Here is a 14,164-nt window from a genome sequence, read left to right as displayed (position 1 = left end):
ACAGAGAATATTTAGGAAAGTTAGCTATGAAGGGCTCTAACGTTCTTCCCATCTGCGGCTCTGGACTTGAACGTTTTTAGACTACCAGCAATCTTAATGATGGGTGTCTACAGGGCCTGGCCACTCAAGTTTGTGAAGATGGCCGACACACCTCAATCATTAACCATTCCTGATGTGATGGTCTTTCTGGTTTTTAAAGTTTTCTTAAGTCCTGTGAACAACTCTTTCTTGGGATAAACTAATTTTAATGGCTTGGATTAAAAGATCCAACTCAGATACGCGAGGAACCATCTTAAACGCCAAAATAGTAGCCGATGGCATTCTGTGGGAAGGAGTTACGCATCCAGCGTAAGCAAGCATGCCTGGTTTGGGTAAGGGCCAGAAACATGGGATGGATTGGATCAGGAGTGGGTAACGCTAGTGTGCCATGGAGCAGGCTTGGCATCAAGGGGGCTGAGTGTGACTTAACCAGAAGAAGAATGATGCTTGACCATTACAAACTCTATCAGCTTCACCAGAACGCTGCCAGTTGCTTATTTCCTGGGTACGTCTTCACTAAATACACACTGGGGTGCCCCTCCCATTATTAACCATCTCCACTTCCAGAAGGAAACCCTGCACATTATCCTCATTCTGTCGACACCTTTCTTGGAGATGGGCCAGGAATGCCAGAATGCCCCAGCTGAGTTGGAACTTCAGTTTCAGAACTCAATTCCACTGGTGTCTTTGAGAATGGATCACTCGGGGACCTGACTCATGACAGGAGGCATAAGAGGACAGGGTGGGGTCTCCCAGACAAAGCTTCCCAAGGTTCCAGCAAATGAGGCACCCAGAGATCCACTGAGGTGGCGTGTAGCTCAATGAGAACATCTACACACTTTTAAAAAGGCTCCGGTAATGTTTCTTGAAGCCAGTGGGCTTTGAGACAGTGCCAATGATAGGCTTCCTTCCACGCTCTCCCGTTTTTCTTAGTCTCAGGACGGCCCTTGGTGTATGTTTAGTCTAGTACCTGCATTATTTTGATATGGAAACAGAGGTCCAGAGATCAGTGCAAGGTGAATGCCAGAGCATGGGCAGACCTACCCCCTCGGCTTGATGTCTTCTAAACTGAAACAGCTGGTGCCCCTGAAAGGAGCCTGGGCTAGGAATCAGGAGACTGGGGCGGGGGTGGGGGGTTGTCCTGTGTGACCTGGGGCCAATCACTAGAAAATGAAGAGACGCAGACTGACGGGGCCGCACCCACAGATGCTGCTGCATCCTCTCTCGGCGTTCCAGTTCTCTGTCCCCACCCTAATCCAAGCCATCCTATCTTCTCTAGACATCTGCAATGGCTTCTTAATTCGGTCCCCTGTTTACTCCCCTCCCCCCCCCCCAAAAAAAAGAAAGCTGAGGAGTGAGGACTGAGGCAAATTCGACTGCATCACGTCCCACGAGGGCAGGGCGGTCTCAGATCTCTCTTTCGCTGAGCCTTACTCTAGGAAGACAATGTAAAATGCACAGCTCTGGGCTGTTTATTTTTAAAGATACTATATCCATCTTCACTGGAACAAGTATAAAGAACTTAAAAACCCACAGCTATACTGTCACAATAAATCACACGGAGTAAATTGAAAATCCTATACAGCTTTCCCTGAATACACTGCGCTCACTTTGTCAAAGAGGTAGATGAAATGTGGCATATATTGATCTAGATGCCTCTGTAAAACTATAATATTTATATCAAATACATATGCTAGAATTTTGTCTGTCCCTCTGCCGAGCCTTCTAATCATGCTTTCCTCATCCTACCTCTCACTCCCAGCGCCTCCCACTGTTGGAAACTGTATCTGATGGGAATGCATTTTAAGAAGGACCTGTCAGCGGAATTCGACAGCATTTTATCACATAGAAAGCAGGGCAGGGGTGACGAAAGACCCCACGACCCAAATCACACAGTGGTCCGTCCTCAAAGTTCACGCTGCCCCTCCTAGGTTGAACTGAAGCCATTCAGGGTCTACATAACTCTCTCTCCAAGACTCTGTCTCTCATGCAAGCTGAGATTCAGGAAGGTTCTGGGCTTTACGTTCTGTCTCACCTGGTAGTGCTTTTTGTGGCTGCTTCATCAGGCAGCTTCCCCCGATTCGGGGCATGTCCTTTAGAGCAACAGTTACCCAGGTTTTCCCTTTAAGGCTCATGACCCCACTGCCCAAAGGAAGAAGGTTAATCCTAATCCTGCCTCCCCACTGCCGCTGGTAGCAAGAGCCCGTCCCAAAGGAACTGCCTTCCACGTGGGGTGACTGTCTTCAGCAAACAAAAGCTAACTCCAGGCTGTGTGGGCCCCGTCCTTCCATGCCACCCTGAGGGCTAGCTCAGGACCCCCAAAACTTGCTGGGCTTTCAAGAACTGTCTATTGACCAATGGAACAGTTGGCGAAGTGTGCCTGGCTTGGACACCCTACGTCATAGGAAGTGTAGAAGAAATTTTAGTTAGTTAACTGCAAGCCTGCAGATCATTGGCTGATTCTGCCACCTCCGATCTACCACCGTGTCTCGTTTGTGAGAGGACAGTCCATGTAAAGAGGACAAAAATAAAAACAAAACAACTGTGGGCATCTATGGAGCTCATGATTCCCAAACCCTGGTTTTAACTACTTCCTGTTAAAACAGGTGAAAAAACAAAAGCAAGCCAACAACAACAACAGAAACAAAACCAAGGAGGTTCGGAGATAATTGTCTACCCAGGGCCCACATCTAGTACCTTGCTAACTGCAAAGGAAGAAAATGTCTTTTCCCTCCTAGTGAGGAAGAGGATAAAGTAATCATCTTATCCAGCTGTCAACAGAGCTATGCTGGAGGAGACAGGCTGTTTAGCTGTTTCCCTAAATGGGGGCAGAGCTGAGCCAATAGATCCCAACGGTGCGGCAAAGGCACCTCTGTAAAACAGAGCCCCAAGGTCAGAGGACAGACTACTGACAGCCCCGACAGAGAACACTGGGACGTCCTGACAAGACCAGAGCTTTCTGCATGAAGAGAGTGTATCTCATCCTAGGCAGACAGTCAGGACCTAAACCACACAGAGGGATCTGTATCTGCACGTCCACCATCCCAAGTCACAATCAGACCTCCATAAGCACACCAGGCACGAGGAATGATCACACACCTTTTGTAGCTTGTTGCCTAAAAGGAACTTCAGTCCAAGTCTTAAAAATAGATACTGAGAACCTCAGAGCAGGAGATGTTGGCTGTATTTACCAGTCCAGCATGTACCCTCCTTTCAACAGCACCTCATTTTTTGGGAAAAATTAAAATAGTTAAAATTTTCAAATGATGTCAAAGAGAGTTTAGGGTTTATAAATTAGTTAATTTTTGATGTTTCCTCATTGGATTTGGCTATAGGAAGAGACTGCAGTTACCTAAATGTACAGATTCGTAAAATCAGTGCTAGATTTGTTTTGGACACACACACACAGCTTTTTTTTTTTTTTTTGACAATGTCTTCAAAGTACTTGCAAAGAAAAATGCATTGATCAGCACCACGGTGAGGGCCCAGCGCTCTGGTTGTCTACAATGGCATTCCTGATAAGATTAAGCAAAAACCTAAACCTTGGCCTGGGGAAAGGATGGAGGGAGCGGTGTGAGAAGAGGACATGCAGACAAGCCCTGCTTCTGCTGCTTGTGCAGGTAATTAAGAAGCCGCTCCTCATCTGGAGCACGGGCTCTGTCCAACCTAAAGAGTAGCACCTCATTTTTAATTTGGGGAACCACCCGCCCCCAATCCGATGTAGTCTTGGGACCTTTAACCATGGTTCCCTGCCCAAACTAGGCCAACCAGAGCTTTTCAATCTTAAATGAAGGGACACTAAGTTAACGGTGGGAACTGACTGATCCTGATGGTGAAACCCTGTAAGGACTTTCACTGAGTTGCTGCCTGCTGGATCCCAGGGCTGCTTTTCTAGCTAATCTCTGTCCTTTCCGAGATCTTCAGCTTTCCTCTGAATGTCATAAGATACCCTAACCTCCGAAAAAGAAAATTCCTTTTCTGCTGAAGTCAGCAAGAATCAGTTTCTGTTGCCTATACCCAAAGAATCCTAACTGTAGCATTTGTTTACTTTAGCTTCTCATTGAATTCTCACAATAACCCAGTATGCAGGTTTTATCACCACTATTTTGTTTTTTTTCTCCTCCTTCCTTCCTTCCTGGAAGAGGACTCACAGGGCTTCTTAAGTAAGCCATTCCATAATGGCCCACTTCTCACAAATTACACCGGTTCTTCCTTGTGTCTCTCCCCAACACCCTCCCTCACTCCTCTGCATTTTATCCATCCACTACTGCAGGGCTTGGTGGCCTTTGGCCATTTTTAAGTAAGCCAATCTTTCTTTGACCTGATTCTTCCTATCCTAGGTGGTTCTCTGCTCTTACAGAGAAATCCAGGCACTGAACAGCACTTTCCTCTATTCAGATCAAATCAGATTTGCCTGTTTCCACTTGGTAATAATGCTTCTGAACAGAGGCACCAAGTGGAGAGAGTATGGAGGCAAAAGTCAGCTACACCCTTTGGGGATGAAGGTGGAACAGAGGGAGAATGAGTCCAGGCAAAGAAATGGTCCTTAATTTTCCCTTGTAGAGGGGAGGTATTCTAGCTCTGATGTGCAAAGCGAGTCCCACCTCTTTCCTGAACAGCCCTGGTAAATAATGCATCATGGCCCTAGGACATATGCTGCTGGGATTGACTCTCCCATAACAACGATCAAGTTGACACATCCTGGCCTCGTTCCCCAGCCACACCCAAGGGTGTTGCCCCAGCTGGCATATGGTGCTAGCCATCCACTTTGAGTCAACCCCAACACATTAAGCCTCCATCTCGGAGCCTCCACATATAAGTACTGGGAGGATTCTACCAGTTCCAGAGCTTGCTAAGGCATAAGATGCCACAGAAGGACTTTGTCAGATATGGAAAGGATCGGAACTCAGGGTGGCAGCAGCAGTTCCCCTACCTCCCAAATCTTTTCACACCCCTCTTTCACTGGGTCCATCGTTAGACCCATAGGTTTTTAGATGCACAAGTCACCCCACCGTTACCTCTGCCCCAACTACTCTAACAGGTACATTTAACAATGTGAATCATCAATTTGCTTTTAGGAGCATTCCCTCTAGAATGCTTGTAGCCTTCATGATTCTTTTACACCTTCATTATTTTATTGAACAAAGTTCCTGCCAAAAGAGCATTTCACGGGGACGATGCTCCTCTGTCATCCAGCTTCTGTTTATTATCTGTGCTGCCGAAGCGCGCACCACCCAGCTTCTGTTTATCGGCTACTGGCTCCTTGGATGGCTCTGATTGGTCCAAGTCTCAGATAAGCTCCAGGAGAGCAAGAATCACATTTTCTTGTTCATCCTTTGAACCACAGCACCTAGCAGAGCGCCTGGACCGTAACAGGGCTCAAATAATTGTTAGTTGAGCAAATACGTTGGGATAGGAGCTTTCCTAGATCTGTTCTATATACTAGCTGGCATTTGCCTTTGAGGTCAGTGGCTAAGGCCATAAAACCTCCCACAAGATGGGCACGCATCTATCTCAGAACATGTGTCCTTACTGAGAAGGTATAGTGGGGGAGATAAGATTGTTTTTACTGACAAGTGGTACCCACATTTGGAGCAGCCCCTGTGGTTCTGGGGGTGGGAGCAGGTCATTGTTTCCCAATACCAGTAACAGACGTGGAGGCACAGAATCAAGTTTCCATGGGTTTCACGTTGCATGAGCCTCTAAAGGTTGTTTTTTTTTAATAAAAAGAGCCCCCGGACTTGGGCAGTTAGAAAGTTCCCTGGTTTATTTTCAGTGTACGATGGCAGCATCAGTGGGATGAACACCAGATCTACTGGGAACCACTGTGCACGACTCTGGAAAGACTTCTATGAGAATGGATGACACAGCCGGAAGACAGAAACCACGGGGCAACTTAGTCTTGCCTGGTTGTGTTTGTTCTTTACATTCAGAATCTACCCAGGAAGCATTCACCCAATCAAATGTGAGGTTAAGCAGAAAGAATCTTCAGGGATTATAATTAGAAAAGTCACATTCAGAGTTCTTTTTCTTTAATGAAGAAAGAATATTTGAGAATGCAAGTCTAAGTCTGAATATGACTTTGTTTTTTAAGGTACACAGTTCATCTCCCACCTACCTTTCTATTCTTGTTTTCAGAACAACAGCTGGAACATTTTGATAAGCGTGTGGAAGGGAAGAGAGACAGCAGAAAAGTGCGGAGGGGGTGGGGGGGGAGGGAGACAGCCTTCATTCCATTAGTATTATCAGGAGATTGATTTAATATGCACCCAAGTCTCTCCAAATAGAGCTTCAAGTTTAAAAAGGACTGAAGATCCAAAGCAGAGGCAAAGAGAGAAGTGCTCACATCCACAGCCACCAAGACCCCTCTCACTGGAAAGGGATACCGGGTACTTTACATTACACAATACAGCACCTAACGACACTTGCTTCTGGTATCTGCCCCTTGGTACTGAATTCCAGAAGTAGTCGACGGGTCATTTTTCCAAAGTATTAGGGCAATCTCACTTTTTTTTCTTCCCCCCAAAGTTTAATGCTAATCAAACCAGAATGCCTAATCAGTCCAAGATGGCCTGTCAACTTGAATTATCTGTTTGTCTTCCTATTTACTCTGTCTGTCTGTCTACAGTTCTTCATATCTCTGTGAAGATCAGTTATTGGGGCCTGTGTTTCCTTCTGACTAGAATGGCTACCAGATGATCCTTCCTGGTGATATGTTGATGATTTGCTAATTTATGGCTTTTAAAATCTAGGAATCTGAAAACCTTGCTGAGAGTTCAGGCTGGGAATCACGTGGACCCCGCGAGGAGAGGGCTGAAGGGCTTACTTGTCAAGGGATCGAAGTTTGTATAAAATGCAAAGCTTCAGTGACATTTCAACCAGAGGGATGTCTGTGATGCAGAAATCATAAATGGCATCTTATAGGGACCATGCCTCCCAGGAGCAGCACAGGCCACGGAGGAGGGCGAGGGAGTGTGGCCCGAGCTACACGTGCGTGGGAAAGGAAAGGACATGGGGCTCAGCCCATGAATTAACCCCACGTCCTCTTCCCAAGCACTGGGGTCAGGCCTTCTCAGAAAGAGTAGAGAAAGAAGTGTTATTGTAGGGAGACCGTGACCTCTGGGAACCAAGTGGGGAGGTTTACACAAGCTCTGAGTTTGAACTCCCCGACCACTTTGGTGGCCAAATAATGTAACATATAGCTCAAGACAGATGTGGTGTACTTGGAGATTTTTATGGGTGTGTAGAAATACATTTATCCCCAGTGTCTGGCGTGTTGCAAGCACTCAATAAACACACGTGGACTAGATGAAGATGAAGCAAGACTCACGTCAGTTCTCTTTGGGGGCAGGAAATGGACTACGGGGGTAGATAAAAGAAGTCTTCGTAAAGAAATAATCCCTGTTCTGGTGCAGCAGACTGTTTAAGATTCCAATTCTTTTTTTAAACAGTGGTCTAGAACCAGGTGGGCAAAACCTGAGTGGTGGAGAAAATGGAATTTCCTGTTGATACAAGACAGCCAGGCAGGAGGGAAGAGAATGTGGTCTCGAAAAAGAACAAAGGATGCGGAGGGAGATGAAGGGCTTATTTCACATCAGAGGAAAGACACAAAATTAAATGACCTGCTAATCAGGAAGCAGGGAAGGGAAGCAGGATGTCCTCTCCTGGTAAGTCAGCGGATAGCACTACTGCAGGCAAACTAGGCCTGAGAGAGAAATGATATTTTAAGACATAGTTTCTTGGAGGCAGAACTAAAGACCGATGGTTTCAGGAGGGGTTCCCGTAATACGAATTTTAAAACCTAGGGTGTTAGCTCCCCTTCGCCTAGGCGGCAACAGAAGCTGGGGTAGGTGGCTGTTGAACAGGTTGTAACAGCCCTTCCTCTGAGGTGTCACCTCTCTGGACCACTTTATCCCTGTAAATAATCCGTTTTGCTCTGTAACAGCATCTTAGGTCTTTTTCGTTTTGGCCACACGTATTAACATCTGTACCTGGCATTTTCTTTAGTCCTACCCTTGCCATTGTCTGTCAGTGCCACTGCCATTGCCCCCCGGAGACGGTAGCCTCCACGTGACGGGTGCCGCGTGTAACTTGCTCACCACTGAATCTCTGGCACCCAACGCCACCCAGCAACCTGCCCGGCACGTACTGGCTGAACGTCTGCAGCCACAACGAGCGAACCAGCGAAGGTGATAACAGGAGTGGGTAGTGCGGCAGGTAACTGTGCTCTCTGTTCTTTCTTGAAATTTTCTTCTAAATTATTGAATGCTTTTTAAAACATGAGCACTGACATTGAGGCACACGATAAAGCACTCTGGTTCATTTTTACACGGAAAAGCATGATAAAGGCTGCCCACCTCTACAGCTTTAAGGCTGCATCGTACAACCCTGAGGCCACACCTGAGGTCGAAGACAGACCGCCCAAACTCCCTCCTGAAGGACTCAGCCTCCTGAGGGTTAAAAGCTGAGGTTCCCACTCAAAGCTATGAAATAAAGCCAGGGAGTGTATGTATCTCGCCCAGGACTTTCCAGGAGGGACATCTGCTACCCTAGTTCTCACTGACCATTAGAAACCACCATCAAAGAAATGCCCTGAGCTGTGCAGACCGGCTGGGGAAGAGAAGGACCCAGATGGATACGTCTGCCTGGGCAGAGATGCTCTTCTCCAGATGGTAAGCAGGTTGGCTCTGCCCAGGAGGGAGCCCAAGCCTGACAGATCGCTACAATCCACCATGGCTGGTCCCCTAGGAAATGACCTCCCCAGGAAGGGGAGGAACTTGTTGAAATCCACAAATAAGGCACAAATTTCATTTTGGTCAATGATCTGTCTGTCCATCCTGGAGAGCCCCTCATTGTTAGACATGGTCAAGAGGTAAATACACTTCCAGTCTAACCAAATGAGAAAAATCAGGAAGAAGTGGTTTGGCCCGTCTCCACCTTTTTGTCCTTGACGCTGAGGCCAGGCTCCTTAGAGGCACTAGGTAAGCAGAAGGGGGAGACAGGCCCAAAGTGATGCTCGTGGTGCCTTTCTCTTCCTGGTCATTGTGTGTGCAATGTTCTGGCCCTACTGTGGGTAGAGGTGGAGGAAAGGATACAATGATAGGATCATGGAGTTTAGAGCAGAGAGGGGTCTCAAGAGATGATTTAGAGAAGCAGCATGGCCCAGTAGAGCAGACTGCCCCTGGGTTCAAATCCCAGATCAACCCTTTACTAGCTGTGCGATGTCAGGCAAGTCACCGCAAATGGAGATGAGAGTAATATCTTCCTCACATGGTCGCCACGAGGATGGGGAAGGATGCAAGCGTTCGTAGATATAATTTGTAGTAATTATTACTGTCATAGAAGGCAGTCCCAGGGCTTGGGGCATATAGATTCATGTTCTCATTTCCAGAAGTATGTGGCACTCCTCGGTCTATGTAAGGAGGAGGTCTAAGAAAAGCCACGTCATTTACATTGCACTGTTTCGCTCTAAAACAATCTTAGGTCGTTTTTGTCTTTGCCACACAGCTTTCAAGACAGCTTTCTTGAACTGGAGCTAGAGCCAGGTTAGTCTGTGACAACTATTCCCCGACCAGAAGAGGGGCGCAGACGCCTCATGCCGCTGGGGGATCTTCCTCCTAGTAAGTTACATTCAGCTTCCCATCCCCCTTTCTCTACTCCTTGCTCTCAACTGTCCATCTCTCTCTCTGTGTCCTCCTAGCATTTGGCTACCAGGAATCAGTAGCATAATCCAAACCCACCCATCCTCCCCTCTCCCAAACACCTGGCCTGGGACTCCCTCAGTTTCGGGACCCAGGAGCCCGTCATGGGAAGTACAATGTCTGGATGGCTCCCCAGCCCAGCTGCCTCTGACAAGGGGGTTAGGGCAGATGGATTCCTCTCTCTGGCCGATTATTTTCCATGGCCCTTGGCCACGTGACCTAGGACCATGATCCTGTCAGTTCTCATACACAAACCAGGAGTGCGCTGAGTCACAAGCAGAGAAGAAACCTCTGGGGGAAACAGCAGGGGCTGTGGGAAGAAGAAGAGCGAGCTGGAACCCCAAAGGCCATGGGAGCCTCACCCCTCCACTCCCCCACCTCTGAGCAGCTTGGAGCTTACAGGAAGGGAAGGAGGCGGAGGCAGTGGCCTCGAGAGGCAGGCTGGGCTGCAGGAGAGCTACTCTTCTGAGTAAGATCTGAGGTCTCAGCCCAAGAGACTCACTGTCCCCAAGACCTCCGACTCAGAGAGACTGCCTGCCTTGACACTGATTGGACCTTTGGTTATCAACACCCAAGTCCCTATCTCAGGAGCGCCCCCTACCTCATAATGGATAAACGAGAGAAGGACTCACACGCATCTCCCCACATCTACTGTTGGCTCTAGGTGTCTTGTGGGAGGTCAGGTGAGGAATGTTGATGAGAAAACATTGGCGTGAGCCTCTGTGGGCCCTGGATGTCGTGTCGCTGGTGAGGATGCTCTGGGGATGCTACGTGAAGTGTTTACATTATGTCAAACACACAGAACTGAAAATGAGGTGACAACGAAATCTTCATATTCTCCAATATCCTGAAATTGGGTGTAGCGTGAACAAAACCCCGAGGTTCTCTACCTAAATTTTTCTTTACTTTAAATAATCTTGGAATTTCCAAGTCGTGTGTCTCCTCAGCTTTGGGTTACACGTTACCTTGAGTTCTCTGACAAGTTAATGCATTGTTAGAGAGGTTATTTCTGAGCAAAATGTGCACTCGTAAACAAACCCCTTAACTATGTTTATGTTTTAATTACTTTCTGGGCCTCCAGATGAAATCTCAGGGAGAAAAGATACACGTACGTGTGTCCATGGGTATAGCACATATATTTATGCATACACGAAAACACGGGGCGAAGTGCGCTATTTTAAGAGTCTGAACTCTATCTTTCAAAAAAGTTTAGCTGCTTTCCTTTTGCAAATGCATTTAATTTTATCTGGAAACTTTTTGACATTAGAAATAGAACAACTGTAGTTTCTCATTACGTTTGCTGCCAGAATCCATGCTTGGTTGCTCAACTAAAGACCTTATATTGCTAATTACTACCACATGCCCGTATCCCAAGCGAAAGAAAACTTATTGATTCTGACAGCCCATTCTCTCAACACTGAATTCCAAATGAAAACTCAAATTTTGGCCAAACATAACATTTCATCAATCTTGTTCTACTGACTGGAAAAACAACATCAAACAAAGGGTGCTAATGGCCCTTTATTACCGTTCCTTTCCCAGGCTTATATTTTCTGATGAAAGATCTAAGTGACCAAAGGGCTTCTTTAAACTACTTAGTAATTAGCTTTTGAACCAGGAAACAATGCGTAAAGTAAAGTGAACAGTCCCGGTGCTGATGACAGAACGTACTTTCTGTCCGCGGGGTCGGAGGACCTCGGAGACCCAGAGTGAACATTAAAAGCAAAGTGTGCATTTTCATAAAGGGAGAAGAAGAAAGAGAGAGAGAGAGAAAAAGAGAGAGAGAGAACCAGGCTAAAACCGGTGATAAAAGATGCTGATGGAGCCAGAACAAAAGCTGCGGGAAGTCTGTGATCTCAAGCCGTCAGCACGCGGGGGGTTTGAGTGGAGCTGCCAAGGCCAAGGGACAACCGGAAGGGACCGGAGCGGGTGAGCGGCCGTGGGTCTCAGGGCCTCCTCTGGGTCACCCGTCAACAAAAGGCACCAGCCAGCAGGCCCACCCACACTGGACTGTGGCAGCTACTTTGGAGAAAAAACAAAATGTACGTGGAGTGAGAGTCAGGAAATATTTTCAACGTTGACGTCAAGGCAATTGATTTTATTGACTTCTTCAGGGGCAGTGAGTGAGAGGGGAAGGCTGGAGGAGACAGTGGGGTGGGGAGGCCATAAAGGCAACCTGAGCCCTCGGAATGCCTTCTGCTTTACGGAGACTTGTCCACGCCTTCGAGGCAAAACGAACCGAGAAGCTGTTTTCCTCTTGGCACAGAAAAAATGAACAATGGAAATCTCTGGACTTATTTGGCCTTTTGGATCCAACCAACGGCCCAGAAATCGGAACAGCTTGGTTCTCATCTCATCCAGGGCTGTTACAATAATAGGAGGAGGAGGGCCCCATCAGAGGGAAGGTGGGGAGACTTGCTGCCTCCACAGAAAAGACGCCCACTGGCCTCCTCTTGCCCACTGGCCTCCGTGCCTTTGAAAGGAAACGGGTGTCCTGTGGGTAGTTCCAGAAAATGAGTCCTTTTTTCCACCTCCTCATTTTCTGAATGGAGGACTGGATACCTGAGCTCGAGATGCAGTGAGATCACTGATGGGAGAGGAGGTTGTTGGCTCCTTCCAAAGTGACCGATGGATGGAAATGCGATGCTACCGCTTTTATTTTTCTCTTAAAAAACAAAATAGGCTATTCAAGAGTTCATTTTAAAATGTATGAAATTTAAAAAACAAAAACAAAATCCTAGTTCTGTGATAGGAACTTCTGTGACTGGGAAGGAGAATGATAATTAAAATATCCTGCATCTTTTTCTAATTCTTTTCCCAATTAAGTTGTTACAGAATATTGAGCAGGGTTCCCTGTGCTATACGGTAGGTCCTTGTTGGTTATCCATTTTAAATACAGCAGTGTGTACATGTCAATCCCAAACGCCCTAACTATCTCTCCTCCCACCGCACCCTTCCCCTCTGTTAACCATAAGTTCGTTCTCTAAGTCTGTGAGTCTGTTTCTGTTTTGTAAATAAGTTGAAAAAGAATAGATACATGTATATGTATAACTGAATCACTTTGCTGTACACTGGAAACTAACACAATATTGCTTATCAACTGTACCCCAATATGAAATAAAATGTTAAAAAAAAAAATCCTGCATCTTGACCTGGGATGTAGTTCCTGGGTTTGTACAAATCCTTGAGCTGTACATGAAAGACGTGTGTATCTTACTGCAAGGAAGTTAAAATGAAAGCAAAAACTCAAAAGCAAACAAAGCTGAGTGCCCAAGAAAAAGCTTTAAAAAGAAAACAGTACAGGGACTTCCCTGGTGGCGCAGTGGTTAAGACTCCGCCTGCCAAGGGGACACGGGTTCGAGCCCTGGTCCGGGAAGATCTCACATGCCGCGGAGCAACTAAGCCTGTGCACCCCAACTACTGAGCCTGCGCTCTAGAGCCTGAGAGCCACAACTACTGAGCCCACACGCCACAACTACTGAAGCCCACCTGCCTAGAGCCCGTGCTCTCAAAACAAAGGAAGCCACCACAATGAGAAGCCCGCGCACCGTGATGAAGAGTAGCCCCCGCTCGCCACAACTAGAGAAAGCCCACGCGCAGCAACGAAGACCCAACGCAGCTAAAAATAAATAAATAAATATATATATATATATTTAAAAAAGAAAGAAAGAAAAATCAAAGAACACAGTACAGAACGGTTGCTTCCGCCCTGCCTGCCTCCAACCTTCTCCTCTCCAGACGGGAGGACAGAGCAGTCAAGGCCCTGCCATCTACTTAGGAGTAAAACTTCCGGTTGACAACGGACCCACACGTTGACACTGATATTGACAAAATGATGCGAGCACAAAATGAAACAGTCCCCAATAAGGAAGCATTCACGAATGGGAAGCCAAACAAAAGATGCATCAGGAAGAGCGTGCCGTGCCCTGACGTACCATAAATCTAGTATTTCCTGCCAAGAAGGAATTTCAACTGAGTAATCATTCCCTTTGAGGACAAGCTCGGTGCCTCCTAGCTAGAGAACTGGTTCCCCGGTGGCCACAGTGCCAAGGTGACCTCGATCTTGCCCTCCTTAGGACTTCCCTGTGAGAGTAGGAGCCCATGTTATGGCTGCACAAAAACCCCATAGGATGGCATCAGTTTCATCTGAGGGACCGGAATGTAATCACTCACCTAATGAATATAAAGAATGAGTGAGCTGGGTTTACGTGTTAGGGATGAGAACAGAAAATATGGCCCCAGTTACACGTGGACCCCTTCCAGGACACATCTGTCGTGTCTCTTGGAAAGATGTGGGGGGGAAGAGAGTTGTGAATGGGAACAAGCCTCAGGAGTTGGTCCCCGTGTGATAACTTCGCGGGGGTAATTCTGACATCACACCCCACACAGAATGTGGCCCTTCGGGGGGGTGGGGAGGGGCAGGA

At 47.1% G+C, this 14,164-nt stretch overlaps 1 protein-coding gene across 13 annotated transcripts in view; it reads right to left on the bottom strand.

Annotated features, from left to right (window-relative positions):
• KCNMA1 (potassium calcium-activated channel subfamily M alpha 1) overlaps window positions 1-14,164 on the bottom strand; it is a gene marked incomplete at both ends in the record, with an annotated part of 740,839 nt that overhangs the window by 210,774 nt on the left and 515,901 nt on the right. The window lies entirely within an intron of this gene.

Source organism: Stenella coeruleoalba (genome assembly GCF_951394435.1).
Source record: "Stenella coeruleoalba genome assembly, chromosome: 16".
NCBI lineage: Eukaryota > Metazoa > Chordata > Mammalia > Artiodactyla > Delphinidae > Stenella > Stenella coeruleoalba.
Note: the sequence above shows the minus strand (reverse complement) of the source record. Positions and strands in the feature narration are given on the sequence as shown.